The 19,084-nt window shown below is 38.9% G+C and overlaps 1 protein-coding gene and 1 long non-coding RNA gene across 2 annotated transcripts in view; one reads left to right on the top strand and one right to left on the bottom strand.

The window, feature by feature from the left end:
* The first annotated feature begins 9,344 nt into the window (after positions 1–9,344).
* Positions 9,345–19,084, top strand: part of LOC135156975 (uncharacterized) — a 41,107-nt gene continuing 31,367 nt past the window's right edge. The window contains exon 1 of the mRNA XM_064111203.1: positions 9,345–9,523. The gene's annotated coding sequence lies outside the window, so the exon portion shown is untranslated. The remainder of the gene's footprint in view (positions 9,524–19,084) is intronic.
* LOC135157013 (uncharacterized) lies at positions 16,258–17,899 on the bottom strand. The gene is made up of 2 exons (XR_010296092.1): positions 17,725–17,899; positions 16,258–16,782 (listed from the first exon to the last, which is right to left on the bottom strand). It is a non-coding gene; the product is annotated as an uncharacterized LOC135157013 (long non-coding RNA).

A 19,084-nucleotide genomic window follows, 5' to 3' on the forward strand; every position in this document is an offset into this window, starting at 1 on the left:
ATAGCTTGCGAAGTAGAGCTACTGCTGCTGACGTTAGCCGGGCACAGAAGCATAGCGGTTACCCCGGTGCTTGCTCCGTGGCTGTGACTCGCGTCGAAAGGTAACACCGAATCGGCCGATGGTGTAACGGACACGGTATCAACACTACTGGGAGTGTCAAACCTATGATCAAGAGGCAGCACGGTACCTCCACGGTCAACGACACGGTTGCTACCAATGCAGCGATCCAGTAGCATATCAGGCGACATGTTAGGCAATACCGTCACGTCAGGCAAAGTTGTCACATCGGGCAAAGTCAAGGTAGGCATAACTGTTACATCAGACAAAGTCATGATAGGGGAAACTGTCAAATCAGACAATGTCAAGGTAGGCGAAACTGTCACATCCGGCAAAGTCAAGTTAGACAAAAATGTCACATCAGACGAAGAGTGAGAAACATAGTTCCGACTAAGATCCAAATCAAGGGAATCTGTGAAACTGTAGATCACGTTGGATTGGCAACAATCCCAAAGTAACGAAGACTGAAAATCATCGGCAGACAGTGGAGAGCAACTCAATCCACTCGGAGTAGGAGAGGCAACATTGCCATGCCAACAATCAATGCAATGAAGTGAAGAGGTTCTTAAATCACTCAAACATGAAACTGGAGAACACGAACTGCTTTCATGAGTGTCTTTAACTGTACACTCTCGGAACAATGAGGGCACACTGGCATTGGTATCCAGACCAATCACATTACTAACATTAGACCCTACATTATCTTTCCTTGTTTCTTTTACGTCTCTCATGTGACCAATAATCACATCATCTACATTAGCTTTATTTACCACACCAACATTAGCATCATGTCTATTTTCCTCATTCCATTGTTTCACATCACACTGGTCACTTTCATAAACCAGACAATCACTAGTTGCATACTCAACCTCTTTATTCCATCCTTTCATGTCAGCACTGTTTGTTATATACACCTCACCATCACTAGTCGTGTATCCATAATCTGCATTACATTGTTTCACATTAACAATGTTAGATTCATTACCTCCACCATCACTACTCTCATAACCATCATCTACATTGCATGGTTTCATTTCACCTTTGTTAGTTTCATGCACCTCACCATCACTAGTCAGGTATCCATCATCTGCATTACATTGTTTCACATCAACTATGTTAGAGTCATGACCTCCACCATCACTACTCTCATAACCATCATCTACACTGCATGGTTTCATTTCACCTTTGTTAGTTTCATGCACCTCACCATCACTAGTCTCATCTCTTCGGTCTTCATTCCGAGATTTACAACTATTACTTTTAGATTCATTCATCTCCCTATCACTTGTCTCGTATCCAACATCTTCTTTGTGTATGTTAGTGTTTACTGGTGTGACCGTAGTCCCTAATGTAACATGATTATTAATTCCATGACTATCATTCATTTTACTCTCATTCTTCACACGTTCCCGATCAATGAGAGTGTGCGTTGTAATTGAATGTATGCCAGCGAGATCAACATCACAAAAACATGGCGGAGCTGCTTGAGATGACGAAGCATAGCAAAAAGTAGCACTGTCTCCAAACATGATCAACTGCTTGGAGGGGCGAACCGAAATATCGTTCTGCTCCATAAATGGAGCCCCAGCAACAATACTGTGAGAACCACGCAAGTAGTCATCATGGACTACCACACCATCAAACCAAAGTTCACAACCATCATAGAATAATGTGAACTGAGTCACACCCACAATGTGGGTCTGATCGACGAGACTAACAATGGACACATCATCAACAATGTATTCATCAAAACCAAAATCATCAACAAGAATCTGGACACCAATATCATCTGCTACAGATTCAGTGATTAAATTGAGCTGTGATCCGCTCTTCAATTCAACATTAATCCGCGAATTATCAATTGTGCGGGCACAAAAACAAGGTTTATTTAATATCTGCCTGCTAGCAGAAAACTGGCGCAACCCTGATGGTTGCGACGACCTGCTAGCCGCATCGTGAACGGCTGCCGCGGCGGTCAACGCGGCCCTGGCCATGGTACGGTATATGTGGGACTACACAAATTTATCTTCCGACTTCGGGAAGTAACCCAACCTCTCGTCTACCACCGATAATATAAATCACGGCGTGCCTAGCCCCAATTTACAGGGTGAAATTAACTTAGGATGGCTTATTTATTTTCGATGGGTGGATAGAATCCAGCTGCCACCACGCCAAGGGTTAATAAGATAAGACTTAAGTAAATAAACTAGACAACTTTGAGGTTACGTGTGACTGTCTTTAATGACCATGGCCAAGAGACCAACACTAGATGGCGCGCTTACAATTTGCGGTTGCAACATCGAATCATCATAATACAACATACTGGCGCATATTGGTCAGAAAAAAGATGTTGTGATTGGATCTCTTTATCGACCCCCAAACAGCGACCATCACTCTACTTGGATGAAATGTGTTCCTCAATCGAATCACTGTGTAGAGAAGAGAGGAAAGCTGTTATCTGGATTGGAGGGGACTTTAATCTGCCTGACATAGACTGGTCTTTACAGACAGTTTGTGGTAATAGGAATCCTGCTCAAATTACCAACAGGTTCTTGGATATGATTCAAAATTGTATTCTCCAACAGATGGTATTATTCAAGACTAGAGAGGGCAATACCCTTGATCTTTTTCTCACCAATCGTCCATCCTTTGTTACGAAGTGTTCACCTCTTCCAGGCTTAGGGGATCATGACATTGTCCTGACAGTGTCCGACATATCTGTCCGAAGAAAAAAACCGGTGAAGCGTAAGATTTATCTTTGGAAGAAGGCCAGTCTAGATGAAATGAAGAAGCGAGGAAAACTTTTCCAGCAAGAGTTCCTTGGGAAGTACCCTTCAACAGCAGACTCTGTTTCTGATATGTGGTATGACATTAAGACATATTGTTAAATATCCTTGATCAGTGTGTACCCTCCAAAATGTCTTCGACCAGATACAGCCAACCCTGGATTAACTCAAATATCAAGAGGTTGTCAAGAAGGAAGGAACGGAGTTACAAGAAAGCGAGAATGACAAAGAACAACCATGATTTTTTGCGGTACAAGCAACTCCAAAAAGAGTGCAAGCAGGCTTGTAAAGTAGCATACAGTGACTACATTACCAACATTGTCAGCCCAGAATGCTCCTCAAATCCAAAAAAGATTTTGGAGTTTCATCAACAGCAAGAAGTGCGACAACAATGGTGTCTCCACTTTATTTTCTCCAAACAACGGAATGGTGTCTGACAGTTCTACTAAAGCTAGTCTTCTCAATAAACAATTTTCTTCAGTTTTCAATGGAAACGAAGACATCACCAGCATACCACAGAAAGGTCCCAGTCCTTACAAAAGTATGGAACCCATTGATGTGTCACCAGCAGGGGCACGGGGGGGGGGGCACTCAGTATATAATGCATAGTGGGTATGTGCCGCGGAGGGGACCCCCATTTTTACACTCAAATTTCCGTTCCGATCGAGGCATAGCATTTTTGTCTTACTGAGAAAAAGAACAAAGAAAGCCGCTCCAAAGCATAGCATTTTCTTCTTCTCGAGAAAAAAGAAGAAAACAAATCCGCTCCAGGGCTTCGCATATTTTCCGTTACGCCGTTCCGGTCGCAATTTTGGTGAAATGCGGCCGCAGCTCGCTGTCCGACCATCGCCTCTCCGCTAGCGCGCCCGTGTGTCGTACCGCCGGGCTAGCTGCATGCACGTTCCATAGGGATGCATACACACTCGCACGCAGGCGACCCGTTCCAAGGACCCCCGTTTTCACAAACATTTGTAGTTCTGAAGCCCGTTCCGAGGACCCTCCTTTTTACAATAAGCCCGCTCCAAGGCCCCCGTTTTTTGTCTCGCCCGCGGCACACCCCTACCACTTTTTTGGTCGAGTGCCCCCCCCCCCCGGGAGCAGGGGTTTACAAGCTCCTACACGATTTTAACCCACACAAAGCTTCTGGACCTGACATGATTCCAGCGCGGATCTTGAAAGAACTTGCACTTGAGTTAACACCAATCTTTGTTCACTTCTATCAGGCGTCCCTTAATCAAGGTACCATTCCTGAAGATTGGAAGAAAGGAAACATTGTCCCAGTCTTTAAGAAGGGTGATATATCGCTGCCAGAGAAATACAGACCTGTATCACTCACTTCGATAGTATGCAAAACCTTAGAACATATTGTGTGTAGCAGCATCATGAAACACCTGGACTTGCATATCATACACTATCTGATGCCCAACATGGCTTCCGGAAAAGGAGATCCTGTGTAACACAGTTAGTTAAATTTGTTGATGATCTATATAGCTTCAACAATCGACAGGAGAGGACAAACTGATGCAATCTTGTTAGATTTTTCCAAGGCGTTTGACAAAGTTCCCCATCAAAGACTGCTGTACAAGGTTGGATACTATGGTATAAGGGATGAAGTACATATTTGGCTTGCTGACTTTTTGTCTCAACGCAGTCAACGAGTTGTTATTGATGGAGCAACATCAGAACCAGCAACTGTCCTCTCAGGAGTACCGCAGGGGAGCTAGTGTCGTCGGTCCTTTGCTCTTTCTCCTGTACATAAATGACTTGCCAGAGTATGTGACCAATGGCTCTTCAGTTCGTCTTTTTGCTGACGACTGTGCCCTATACCATCCCATCAGTTCACGAGAAGACGCCGAAGATCTGCAGCATGATCTTGATGCTCTGCAGCAATGGGAGAGGGACTGGGCCGGGTATGACATTCCATCCCGGAAAGTGCCAGGTTTTACACATTACAAGGAAGAAATTTTTTCCACACAACAGGTACTTCATCCACGGCCAAGCTCTGGAAGAAAAAGGTAATGCCAAATACCTCGGCATAACCTTTAGCAATAATCTAAGTTGGAACGCCCATGTAGACTCCATAAGCAAATAATACCAGATGTTTTCTGCAAAGAAATCTCACAAGCTGTCCAAGAAACACTAAGGTCATTTGTTACAAGATGCTCCTGAGGCCAATAATGGAGTATGCATCTGAGATCTGGGACCCATTCACTCAGTCAGAAATCTGGAAATGATTTGCGGTTGCAACATCGAATCATCATAATACAACATACTGGCGCATATTGGTCAGAAAAAAGATGTTGTGATTGGATCTCTTTATCGACCCCCAAACAGCGACCATCACTCTACTTGGATGAAATGTGTTCCTCAATCGAATCACTGTGTAGAGAAGAGAGGAAAGCTGTTATCTGGATTGGAGGGGACTTTAATCTGCCTGACATAGACTGGTCTTTACAGACAGTTTGTGGTAATAGGAATCCTGCTCAAATTACCAACAGGTTCTTGGATATGATTCAAAATTGTATTCTCCAACAGATGGTATTATTCAAGACTAGAGAGGGCAATACCCTTGATCTTTTTCTCACCAATCGTCCATCCTTTGTTACGAAGTGTTCACCTCTTCCAGGCTTAGGGGATCATGACATTGTCCTGACAGTGTCCGACATATCTGTCCGAAGAAAAAAACCGGTGAAGCGTAAGATTTATCTTTGGAAGAAGGCCAGTCTAGATGAAATGAAGAAGCGAGGAAAACTTTTCCAGCAAGAGTTCCTTGGGAAGTACCCTTCAACAGCAGACTCTGTTTCTGATATGTGGTATGACATTAAGACATATTGTTAAATATCCTTGATCAGTGTGTACCCTCCAAAATGTCTTCGACCAGATACAGCCAACCCTGGATTAACTCAAATATCAAGAGGTTGTCAAGAAGGAAGGAACGGAGTTACAAGAAAGCGAGAATGACAAAGAACAACCATGATTTTTTGCGGTACAAGCAACTCCAAAAAGAGTGCAAGCAGGCTTGTAAAGTAGCATACAGTGACTACATTACCAAAATTGTCAGCCCAGAATGCTCCTCAAATCCAAAAAAGATTTTGGAGTTTCATCAACAGCAAGAAGTGCGACAACAATGGTGTCTCCACTTTATTTTCTCCAAACAACGGAATGGTGTCTGACAGTTCTACTAAAGCTAGTCTTCTCAATAAACAATTTTCTTCAGTTTTCAATGGAAACGAAGACATCACCAGCATACCACAGAAAGGTCCCAGTCCTTACAAAAGTATGGAACCCATTGATGTGTCACCAGCAGGGGCACGGGGGGGGGGCACTCAGTATATAATGCATAGTGGGTATGTGCCGCGGAGGGGACCCCCATTTTTACACTCAAATTTCCGTTCCGATCGAGGCATAGCATTTTTGTCTTACTGAGAAAAAGAACAAAGAAAGCCGCTCCAAAGCATAGCATTTTCTTCTTCTCGAGAAAAAAGAAGAAAACAAATCCGCTCCAGGGCTTCGCATATTTTCCGTTACGCCGTTCCGGTCGCAATTTTGGTGAAATGCGGCCGCAGCTCGCTGTCCGACCATCGCCTCTCCGCTAGCGCGCCCGTGTGTCGTACCGCCGGGCTAGCTGCATGCACGTTCCATAGGGATGCATACACACTCGCACGCAGGCGACCCGTTCCAAGGACCCCCGTTTTCACAAACATTTGTAGTTCTGAAGCCCGTTCCGAGGACCCTCCTTTTTACAATAAGCCCGCTCCAAGGCCCCCGTTTTTTGTCTCGCCCGCGGCACACCCCTACCACTTTTTTGGTCGAGTGCCCCCCCCCCCCCCCGGGAGCAGGGGTTTACAAGCTCCTACACGATTTTAACCCACACAAAGCTTCTGGACCTGACATGATTCCAGCGCGGATCTTGAAAGAACTTGCACTTGAGTTAACACCAATCTTTGTTCACTTCTATCAGGCGTCCCTTAATCAAGGTACCATTCCTGAAGATTGGAAGAAAGGAAACATTGTCCCAGTCTTTAAGAAGGGTGATATATCGCTGCCAGAGAAATACAGACCTGTATCACTCACTTCGATAGTATGCAAAACCTTAGAACATATTGTGTGTAGCAGCATCATGAAACACCTGGACTTGCATATCATACACTATCTGATGCCCAACATGGCTTCCGGAAAAGGAGATCCTGTGTAACACAGTTAGTTAAATTTGTTGATGATCTATATAGCTTCAACAATCGACAGGAGAGGACAAACTGATGCAATCTTGTTAGATTTTTCCAAGGCGTTTGACAAAGTTCCCCATCAAAGACTGCTGTACAAGGTTGGATACTATGGTATAAGGGATGAAGTACATATTTGGCTTGCTGACTTTTTGTCTCAACGCAGTCAACGAGTTGTTATTGATGGAGCAACATCAGAACCAGCAACTGTCCTCTCAGGAGTACCGCAGGGGAGCTAGTGTCGTCGGTCCTTTGCTCTTTCTCCTGTACATAAATGACTTGCCAGAGTATGTGACCAATGGCTCTTCAGTTCGTCTTTTTGCTGACGACTGTGCCCTATACCATCCCATCAGTTCACGAGAAGACGCCGAAGATCTGCAGCATGATCTTGATGCTCTGCAGCAATGGGAGAGGGACTGGGCCGGGTATGACATTCCATCCCGGAAAGTGCCAGGTTTTACACATTACAAGGAAGAAATTTTTTCCACACAACAGGTACTTCATCCACGGCCAAGCTCTGGAAGAAAAAGGTAATGCCAAATACCTCGGCATAACCTTTAGCAATAATCTAAGTTGGAACGCCCATGTAGACTCCATAAGCAAATAATACCAGATGTTTTCTGCAAAGAAATCTCACAAGCTGTCCAAGAAACACTAAGGTCATTTGTTACAAGATGCTCCTGAGGCCAATAATGGAGTATGCATCTGAGATCTGGGACCCATTCACTCAGTCAGAAATCTGGAAATGATACAACACAGGTACGCACGCTATGTTTGTCACGACTACCGAACTACAAGCAGCATTTCTGCTATGATTCAACAACTACAGTGCATGGCAAACCCTTCAAGAGCGTAGGACCCAAGCCAAGACTCTACTAATGTATAGCATCATTAATAATCTTGTAGACGTCAAGCAACAACTGAAACACTCATCCTTCAAATCCCGAGGTCAATTCTCAAAAACTCATGATTCCATTTGCAAATACGGAATGTTACAAAAATTCCTTCTTTCCTGCCACTAGCTGCCAGGTTATGGAATTCCCTACCTCAGGACGTCGTAGACAGCACCTCAGCAAACATATTCAATAACATGTCAGACTATGTTAGTCTGCATTTGTTTGTAAATATGTAAATATTATATATATGTTGGCTTTTTTTACCACAACTTCAACGGTGGATACTCAGCACTCAGCATTCAAGTCCACAATACAGTACGACAATACACCACAGGTGGTATGTACTTATATAGGAAGAAGAAGAAGAAGAAGATAATGAAACACGATGAATTTTCATTATTTATAAATAATGAGGTAGATAATTCATTATTTAACAAATAATCTTTATTTATAAATAATGGAAAACTCGAACATTAAATAATGATTATTTATAAATAATGAGAATAATGGTGCACTCGAAAAAATTATTTATAAATAATGAAGTAGACGTTTTCATTATTTAACAAATAATCATTATATATAAACAATGAAAAACTCAACAAATTATTCATAAATTAAAGAAATGTGCACTGGCATTGTTAATAAATAATTATTATTTATAAAAAATAGAAAACTTGTTTATAAATAATGGAAAAACGAATTGCAATTATTTATAAATAATGAAGTATGTAAAGTCATTATTTATAAATAATGAAAAACGAAAATCATTATTTATAAATAATGAAGTATGTATAGTGTCATTATTTATAAATAATAAAAAACAAATAATCATTATTTATAAAAAATGAAAAACAAATAATCATTATTTATAAATAATGAAAAACAAATAATCATTATTTATAAATAATGAAAAACAAATAATCATTATTTATAAATAGTGAAAAACAAATAATCATTATTTATACATAATGGAAAAACGAATTGCAATTATTTATAAATAATGAAGCATGTAGCTAGTGTCATAAATAATGAAGTATAGTGTCATTATTTATAAATAATGAAGTATGTATAGTGTCATTATTTATAAATAATAAAAAACAAATAATCATTATTTATGAATAATGAAAAACAAATAATCATTATTTATAAATAATGAAAAACAAATAATCATTATTTATAAATAATGGTATGTCGAACTATTATTATTTACAAATAATGAAGTATTACTTGGAATTATATATAAATAATTAGAAATGTTATTTTATATAATAGTAGTTATTTACAAATAAAATGTAAATTATATATATATAATAGTTATTATTTAATAAATAATGATTATATAACAAATAATTGTTCTAAATAATAGTGGCACAATCGGCGCCTCATAGTTAACAGCTATAAAAATCTAGTTTTTAAAAGTCGGTAACAGACGGGAAAGTCAATGCTGCGAATCTGCGCGGTCCGATCCCCGGTACGCGGTACGTACTACAATACTGCAAGAATCTTCAGGATTGAAGGAGGCAGTGTAGCTTGAAGAAGAAGAAGAAGAATCTGAAGATAGGTAAGCCCAACTGTTTGTAAGTCCAAAGCAAGTTCCCGGAATTATATAAGAACCTCAATATTCTAATTCTACTTGACTAGGTCTAACGTTAGGCTGTAAAGTGTAAACACAGACAGTGTTCGGGCTGCCGCATTAAGCCTTTAGTTTAAGGGGACCACAATCATAAGCATTAAACACGGACGTAACCCAGGCAGGGAGCTCCCGCCCGCGCCCGCAAAGAAGGCGGGAGCTTCAGACCTGGCATGCCTGGCCCTGGCCCTGGCCCCACTCACACAACATGCGAGGTTAGTATACTAACCTCGCACAACACATGTGATTTCATAGTGCATTTTGACGTTTTCATTCATCACAAGAATGTGAGGGACTAAACTACGCCAAGCCTTTCAATATTTGTCCACTAAAATTAAAGCACTAGGCCTATGTTAATCTTGATCGTATGATTTAATTTTAAGTATATTTGAAAAAGGAATTATAAATTATTTATTAAGGTGTTTTTATCGCTTACCTCCAAATCTCAACCAGGATACTTCGTTCAATCCGTCCTTGGTCATCCTCATACTGCGGTGGAAATTACGCAAACAACAATCGAAATGCGAAATTTTCCTATCGAACATTCTCGATTCAAGTCGTAGGGGAGGGAGAAAGGAAAGAAAAGAAGGGAAAGGAAAAAGCGAGAAAGGGAATGGAGGGGGCGGGAGAGGAAAGGAGAGACAATGAAAGACAGATCAGGGGAGGGTGAAAGGTAAAGGAGAGAGAGGGAAAAGGAGACCATAAAATAGAAAGAAAACAAAAGAAAGGAAGAGGGGAAGGGAGAGGGAAAGAAAAATGGAAAGAGCGAGAAAAGAGTAGGGGAGGGAGAAAGGAAAGAAAAGAAGAGAAAGGAAAAAGCGAGAAAGGGAATGGAGGGGGGGGGGAAAGGGAAGGAGAGACAAGAAAAGACAGATCAGGGGAGGGGGAAAGGTAAAGGAGAGAGAGGGAAAAGGAGACCATAAAATAGAAAGAAAACAAAAGAATGGAAGAGGGGAAGGGAGAGGGAAAGAAAAATGGAAAGAGCGAGAAAAGAGTAGGGGAGGGAGAGAAGAAAAGAAGGGAGAACGAAAATGGGGAAAGGGAGGAGAGGGGATGATGAATCATGAAGGGGATAGGAAAATGTCAAGTTTGAAGATCTGAATATTAACACTAAAACAAAATTAGACTCCCATGTTTTATTTATAAAGATACCATCTTTTTCATGATTATAAAGGTTCAACGTCCCTGTTCTAGGTCTAAACTTCAACATAAATCTACTGGCGCTTCGCGCTTGAATTCTGGAGGTCATTCCTCTTTTAAAAGTATAGGTAATCTGTCGGACTTTTCAAATCCCAAATTTAAATCTTAAGCGCAAATGCCCTCGCATTATTTTTCATTTAGATACAGTCCTGTCATCAATATAAAAAACTCTAAGCGCGAGCTTCGCGCTGGCATCATTTTTGTAAGTGACATTTATGATGTTGTTCATATTTTAAAAATGTCCATTTGTTGAGGTTTAAATGTCCAAAAGTTCAGCGCTCGCTTAATTTGTAAGGTAAATAGGCCTACCCTTTTAATTGTTATACAAAGGCGCTTATACAACGTCCAGAATGCAGTTCGGAATATTGAAAATAACTATTGGTCCTGCTATTTCTGCCCATGCGACAAGCATTTATCATTTTGAATCATGAGATTCACCTTTAAAATATGATGAAAAAGTATCGTTAAGACTGAATTAAGAAAAAAAGAAGCTCACGTTTCACGCTCGCATTTTGATCCGTTAGCTTGTGATAATAATGGTGACTTCGTTAATATATCTTAGCGGACATGTCCACCTTTTGGTGCTTCAAGAAAAATAAACACAACACACAAATAATAATAGAAAACGAACAAGAATAGAATAGATAGTTACCTATCCCACTCATGAATTCTTATTTAACAGTCCCCAAAACGTTTTTTTTTCGTGTTAGCTTATTTCATATATACATATATATATATATATATATATATATATAGGTCTCCTCATCATGGTTATAAAAAGTGCTCAGAATGTTTTATTTTCAAGTCCTTGTATCAGAATTTTCAGCTCGGGCAGCTCTATCGCATTTTTATTACTATCCTGTTGATTTATTTACTTGAACAAAATATTTAAAATGTCCAGCTTTTAGAACAGATATCAAAAAAAGGTATTCACCTTTGATCATAGATGAGGAAGAAGAAAAAAGTGCAAAAAAATAGGAAACAAACTAACGAATTAATGTGACATAATTTTTCTTCATTTCAAGGCGACTCTTTACATTTCATCATCGCTGATGGCGCTACAATAGAAAATACCGCTTGACAGCAAAAAAAAAAACAGAAAGAGGAAAATAATGCTGAGCGTCTAAAATGCAGCTAGCAGTACAAGCTGCAGAACCGTAAACAAACATCTTGTGAATAATATCGCGCGCCCTCTTTAAGCAAAAGTTTACAACCACGATGACCCTGCGGTATCTACGTGAAGATCACGAGAAAATGCTTTTTTTTTCTTAAAAACACACCAAAGAGAAGACAAGAAACGATCCATATGGTTCGGTAAGTGTCATAGCACAATTAGAAACATTATTTTAAAAGGAATGGCATAGTTATTTTAGTAAAAAGGGTGTGAAAAATTCGCGTGCACCATGTGCATATGAATCCTTCGCACGCGAGATGCATTGATCCCATGAGTGCCCTGGCCCTGGGTTAACACGGACGAGTCCGGTCCTGGGGCCTGTTGCATGACGAGTATGTATGATGGGGGGACCTAAAGCTACGCACTTAGTTTGTTTTCAAACGATAAAAACTATGCCAATTTTAATATTTGAACAATTTGTCTTTCACTAATTTGTAATTAATATTCTAATAGGCCTAGGCTAATCCTTAACCAAGAACTTAGAGTTAGAAGAAAATATCCTAGAGGCGCACGGCCAATAATGGATTCGGAGACCGTCTCCAATGTCACTGTTGGAGATTATCTCCAATATCTTATCAGAGACTTTTGTAAAGAATTTGGGTATCCGATTTCAGAGAAAGTCTCCAGTTTTGGAGTCCAATTCCTTTGTTTACATTTGCTGCAAAAGGATTAACTTGACGGCAAATAAAAATGTGATAAGCAGATTCCTCATGAAAAATTACCCCTTTTCACCGTCTGCTTTTAAAATTCACCGTCTACTTTTGTTTTGATAAGGATTTTTGTTGTCAATCACACACAAAACAAATGGGCTTCTGACCTCAGTGAGGGGTCATTCCATGCCAATTCACCCAATGAATGTGCAATTTTGCACCCGACCCTCTCGGAATTCGTTGTAAATTGGTACACATAAAATTCACCATGGTCCACGCACAAAACAAAAAAATTTGTCCAATTGGTCCGTCGGTTCTCGCGCTACGGCCCGCCCTTTTCTCCTTGTTTTGACAAAAATGGGCGTGACCCTCAACTTTCAATGGCCACTGCGTCGTAACGTGTTGACCAATTTTCATGAAACAGGTACCATTTATTAGGAAATTCAGAGAGGAATCCAAAACATGCATCAAATAATGTATTGGAGCAATTTATAAGGTTGTGACCTTTGACCTTTACTTTGACCTTGAGTTTGACCCCCGGACAAATAATTTTTTAGCTTGATTTTCATGTATGTTAATTATTAGTATGATATTGACAAAATATGTTAAAATCAATGATGATATTTTATTTCTTCACCTTTTAAAACTCTTCCAAAGATACCATGAAATTTCACTCTAGTCCTACATACTGACAGTCAGTCCGCAGCCCGTCCGAAAGTGCTCTATTTTATTCAGCGGTATGCATAGCCGTCCGTGGTTATGCATACGTAATGAGCTGTGAAGACGAACTTTCCGATCGGTGTTTTTTGCTCTTAGAATCGTTTATTCCTCACAAAATTGGTCTTATTTTATAGATAAAACTTTGAAATTTCTGATCAGCTAAATAAAAAGCACATTTAATGTATTTTGAAGACCGATATTTAGCTTAGAAAAAATGATTTTTTTCAAGAAATATATGTGAATAAACAGAGCGCATTTTTGCACCGAAATTACACTTGCGTCAAATTGATATTATAATCAATATAAAGCGTAGACATTCTTCTTTACGACTGAAAAAGAATTATGAAATTTCATGATGTAGCAAAGTCAGGAACCACAAAAAACCACGGCAATGTCCATCACAAAATGATTGGAATTGCAGTAGAATTGCCGACGCGTTCTGCAGAGCTTCCAAGTCTCCCGGATCCTGCGGGAGAATACTGGATTGCGATCCAATCTCCCGTTCTCCCGACCCCATGCCAAAATCTCCCGGATAATCAGGATTTTTAGCTGTTAAATTGTAAAATTCATACAAACGACTGTTTAACGAGTCTAGCATGTTCAACTCCCTAACACCCACGTGGAACCTCCTTATCACATTTTCATTTTACCCAGTAACTTCTACCAGTTTTTGTATAATCGTACATTGATTTCCCATGTAAATGAAGATAATTTTACTGAACGACTGGTAAAGTAGTCTAACAAGCCATTTTATTTCCGGGTTCTGCAATGTGTGATGAAAACTCTTCAGCGGTACTCCATGCACATGGCCCCCGCTGCGCCCCGGCGGGGCTCCAGCCGGCCGCGCTGCGCGCGCCAGGAAGCTCCGAGAAGGAAAGTTCACGAGCACTGCGAGGCATTTTTCGTAAGCTTGCTTGCGCCTTATTCGAGCTGAAACTGTGGATCAACGATGGGATTAACAAGTGGATTACTTTTACACCTCGACTTTCAGTTTCAGGAATAATTTTATTGACAATCCTGAAGAATTAGAAGCAAAGTGGAGATTTTTTCGCCTACTTTCACTTGGGTTGATCGGATTCGAACATTTTCTCTTTCGTGAGTGAGCTAGCCTGGCGCTGGCTGGCTGAGCTGTGCGAAGCACGCCCCGTCCCGATTCATCCACACTACAATCGCATCGCCAGTGACCATGGAGATCATGGAGATGGAGTCATCCAAGACCAAGACGACAAAATACTTGTCGAAGTATAAAGATACTTTTCAAGCAGAATGGGACTGTGTGACAGTTTTCACAGGAATCCCTCAGAGACTTTAAACAGTCCACATATAAAGCTCATTTACCATGTTTACCACTACTGCAGCCCCTTCCCCCTCTGGCCAATTAAAGCAAAGGTATTTTCATGTTGAATGCATTCTTTTATGAATTATTTAAAAAATCTACTGTATTGCCTGAAGTGTATATTTAGTCAATGACAATTCATGAATTCTCCCTAATGTGCATTTCATCTATCAGAATTTTTTTTGATGGTTTAGACAGCTGTCGGTTACTATCAAATGTTGTTTCTTAATGTGTTTTGCTACCCAAAACTCCCATCCGTGGGACAACGTTCCGCCGCTCCCTCACAAAATCATACCTCCGCGAAATCTACTGGATTCTATCATCCCAATGTTGGCAGCTCTGGTTCTGATTGGTCAACAGCGGCGCACAGACTTGCAACATTTCATATCTAGCTTAAAAAACCCGGAAGTAGTATGGAAAGATCGATGGCGAATTGCGTAAGCGCATTGTTTTGGGGCGTGCAAGGACCCTGGTTCGAACCCACCGAACTGTTTCTTTTTTTTTTTTTTTTTTTGGGGGGGGGTGATGGGGATATGTTTATGCTTTTTCTTTAAATCATATTCCTTCATCGTTCCTACCCAGCTTTATTCTCTTAATACTTTCATGTGAAGTTCTATTTAGGCCTGTATTTATTAAATCATGGAGCTATTAATAGCTCTATGATTAATTCTTACTTCTTCTTAATCACTGCTTTTGATTTTCAAGTTCTTTATTACACTTATTTGGGCAGGGGTGGGAAGGGAAGTGAGTTAAAGGTCAAGTGCACATCAACAAAAAATTATTTGAATAAATACAGAAATTTCCCTTTTTTAACACAAAACAGTTATATACACAAAACAATGGTATGCAAATAGAGTTTATTATGTCACTCACATCACATTACTTTTTAAATTTTTGTTGCATTTTTATTATATAAATTTTAGCAAATTTGATCTAAAAAATCTTCCTCGAATCACAATAGGTTACATTTATGGAAACTACGAATGTTAATGGAGGAATTAAAATCCCTCTCAAAATCTGTTAATGAAAATTAAAATAAAATATACATGTCATGTACATGTATCAAACAAAAAAATACACAAGAAATTAGAGTGCTTGTGACATAATCGGGTCTGTAATTTGCACATTGACCAAGATGAGCATATAATTGTTTTATAAAATTAGGCAAATTTCTCAATGTCAAAATAGTAATTTTTTTAATTTTGAATCATAGTTTTTATGAAATTTTCTGCAATACTTTATTTTTCTTTAAATTCAAATTAATTTTTTGGTGGGGTGCACTTCTCCTTTACTCTTTGCTTGGAATAGGGAATGCACATTAATATTTATCCACGAACAAAATTGTCTAAACATATGCAAATCCGTAATTGGACACATGCTCACTTTCCTTTCATCCAGGCCACTCCCTCACATCCACCATGTTTACAGTCTTATAACAAAAATGATGAATTAATCATAATACCATCACACCATAGCTCCATGATCACACAACATTCATACAGTGCTTCACAACAAATATTTCACTTCTGTTCATATATGCAATAATTACTGTGGAAAACAAAAACAAGGCGTAACCACATTCAAATACCGTTTAAAAGGACAAATATATTATACCTTCGAAAAAAAAAATTGTGAACATACATGGCACTTAACCTTCAGCACATTAGATAACATATAACAGAGTTGCTTGAGAACAAAATATGATTATGGGGCATTGCAAGAAACTTATGTTCAATTTCAATTGCAAATCAACTACATGTTTGTGTTTAATCAAAGGACTTACCCTTAATTTTGGAATGTGTGATTGAGTAGAAAGTTTCTTGCAATGCACTATTAGTAACATTAAAAATGTTCTTTGGTTTTGAATTGTGAATTTTTATTTTTGTCAAGCTGTATTCCTGTCCAAGTCAGTATTCTTAGTCCTTCCCAAAACTGTGCTCTAATTTTTTTGTTTCCAATATCGATAAAGATAAATTTTCTGTTGTATCAGTCCAAAATTTGCAAACGAAATAAGGGCTTTGTCGAAATCATGGTCTGACCATTATAGTACATGATGGACTCTCCCAGAATGAAATAGCAAGCAGAGACCAGAGTCAGCAAGTATGCAGATCTGTGTGTAGAAGAGACAAAAAAAGAGAGAAATAGTCTAAATTACTAAATAACCATTCAAAGTATGAATTATGTTACATGTACGTCAATTAAGAGACTAACTAAGTTAAGTCTAAGTACTGTCTGTGACAGCCACAATTTTTTTATTTGAACAAAATGGTTTATAAATACTACTGAGTACGGTAGTACCAGACTTTTTAGTTTGACTTTAAACTGTTTATAGTCTCTAGAGTAGACTGTCTGAGCTAATCATCATTTAATTCTTAACCGCAGCCTGGGCTGGGGCAAAAATCATCATGGGGCTCAACTTCGACTAATTAAGAAAAAAGGTTAACAATTTTCAACATAAATCAAGAAATATCTCAATCTATAATAAAAACTTGATGGAATTCGGAAACCTGATAATCATTGAATAAAACTTTAGAAGGGATCTACTTATTAAACTTCGTTTATATTGAGTCTTAATTAAAAAAAAACAAGTCCACCGTCCACAGACACATATAATGCGAGCCATCTGCCATCATTACAGAAGTTTCAACGTATGGGACCAAAGGCGAAATTCTACCAACCCGCGACGAACGTAATTTTGGCATTATTTCGCGCCATCGTGGAGTGAACGATAAGGTTACTTCCGGGTAAAACGTAAATTTCTCGATTTTTAGGGTATCATTTTCTCTAAAATAAAAATATAAGGTGAGTTTGCGTCAAGTTGGTTCTGACATATTTTGAACAGTGACTTTTCATCTTTCTAAAAAATCCTGATCGAAACAATATGGTTATGTAGCAAAGTCAGGAACCAAAAGTGAAATTCCGACTACAAAATCGCAGTTAAAATATTACTAAAATAAGCATCAATTAAAGAGGTAAAAATGGTAGGTTGGAAATGTCGAAATATGGAAAATTATATACCAAACTGTAGATGAAGGTCTTGAGAATAACTTACCACAATTCGTTTCGACGTAAACTGAAGTTAGCGACCAGTACAGAGCTATAACTTCAGCCCCTCCAATTCAGTGGGAAAATCAAGCCAAATTGATCGCACGTTTTCCTTCGGAGACCGCTAGAGGGCCGCTGAATAAATTTCCGTGAATATGCTCATTATCGCGCGAGCTGCGGTCTGACTGCTGATATTCATGTTAGTAAAGTGTTCACCATTTACATGATTTCTTCCAATCTTAAGTTACAGTATGCATGCACATGAAAAGAAATTAAGCTCATCAGTTCACAAATGAAACATTAAACATTTATGCTCATGAATAGGTATCTGTTTAGGCAATTTGATTTCTATGAACATCCTGTGCTAAATTACTCTCCTAGATAATAGGTCAGGAGGGAGCGCGGATTAGAGATTCCTCATGAAAGAGAGTCTGGGCATCTATTGTTCATGACTTGGTGGCATGAACAAAAGAATGTAGTCACGTAGAATGTTAACAGGTGGCTACTTTGGTCAGACCAGTAATACAGAACAAATAGGCCTATTTTCTTTTTGAAAATTTGTATTGATTTTTTGTTTGTAACTGATTTGCATTCCCTCTTCTTTGATTCACGAAAAATATTATATTGTGGGATTTTATACCCCAAACTTGTCAGTATTGAAACTGTCCGACCCCTCTTTATATATATTTCAATATATCATCTTTAGTTCTTTTATATTTTGTCTCCTGACTGGCAATAACTTTCTTTGTTACACTACGAATAAAAAAAAATTACAGAGTCTTATTTTGAAGACTACACGAACGAAAGGGTACAGTTGGCCGCACTTGGAAGATACATGGCTCTAATATATTATTGTGTGTGTTTGCTTGGGGATCGCAGCTGTGCTGTGATTGGTCAATTGATTGGCGACAATGCCCTTTTTTGGAACAGGTCGCTTTCTCGTACTTCAGAGGAAATAACTTGAATATCAAAATAGTATTTCATTCAAAGGAGCATTATTTTTCGTCATTTTTGTTTGTTCAATTTCATCAATAGATACGTCATTCGAAAGGGTAAACATTGAACTTTCATTTTATCTTCTTAATTTCTTGGTATCTCTACAATTCCTCAGGTTATTTACTCTTTGAAATGTTCATGAAATCATAATTTTCTAGGTTTTACTTATTGAAAAAAAAAATGATGTAAAATATTACATCTTTTCTCCATTTTTCCAAACGCGAATATGAAAGATAATAACACGACCATAAAGCCCATGAACCATGCATCAGTTCATGTGTAGAAAGTTTTACTATACAACGTACGGGTAAAGAATTATGACCGTTTTAAAATCAGTCGCTGCTTACATTTCGGTCAATTTAGGATTCCCT

The sequence above is a fragment of the Lytechinus pictus genome, chromosome 16 (genome assembly GCF_037042905.1).
Source record: "Lytechinus pictus isolate F3 Inbred chromosome 16, Lp3.0, whole genome shotgun sequence".
Lineage (NCBI taxonomy): Eukaryota > Metazoa > Echinodermata > Echinoidea > Temnopleuroida > Toxopneustidae > Lytechinus > Lytechinus pictus.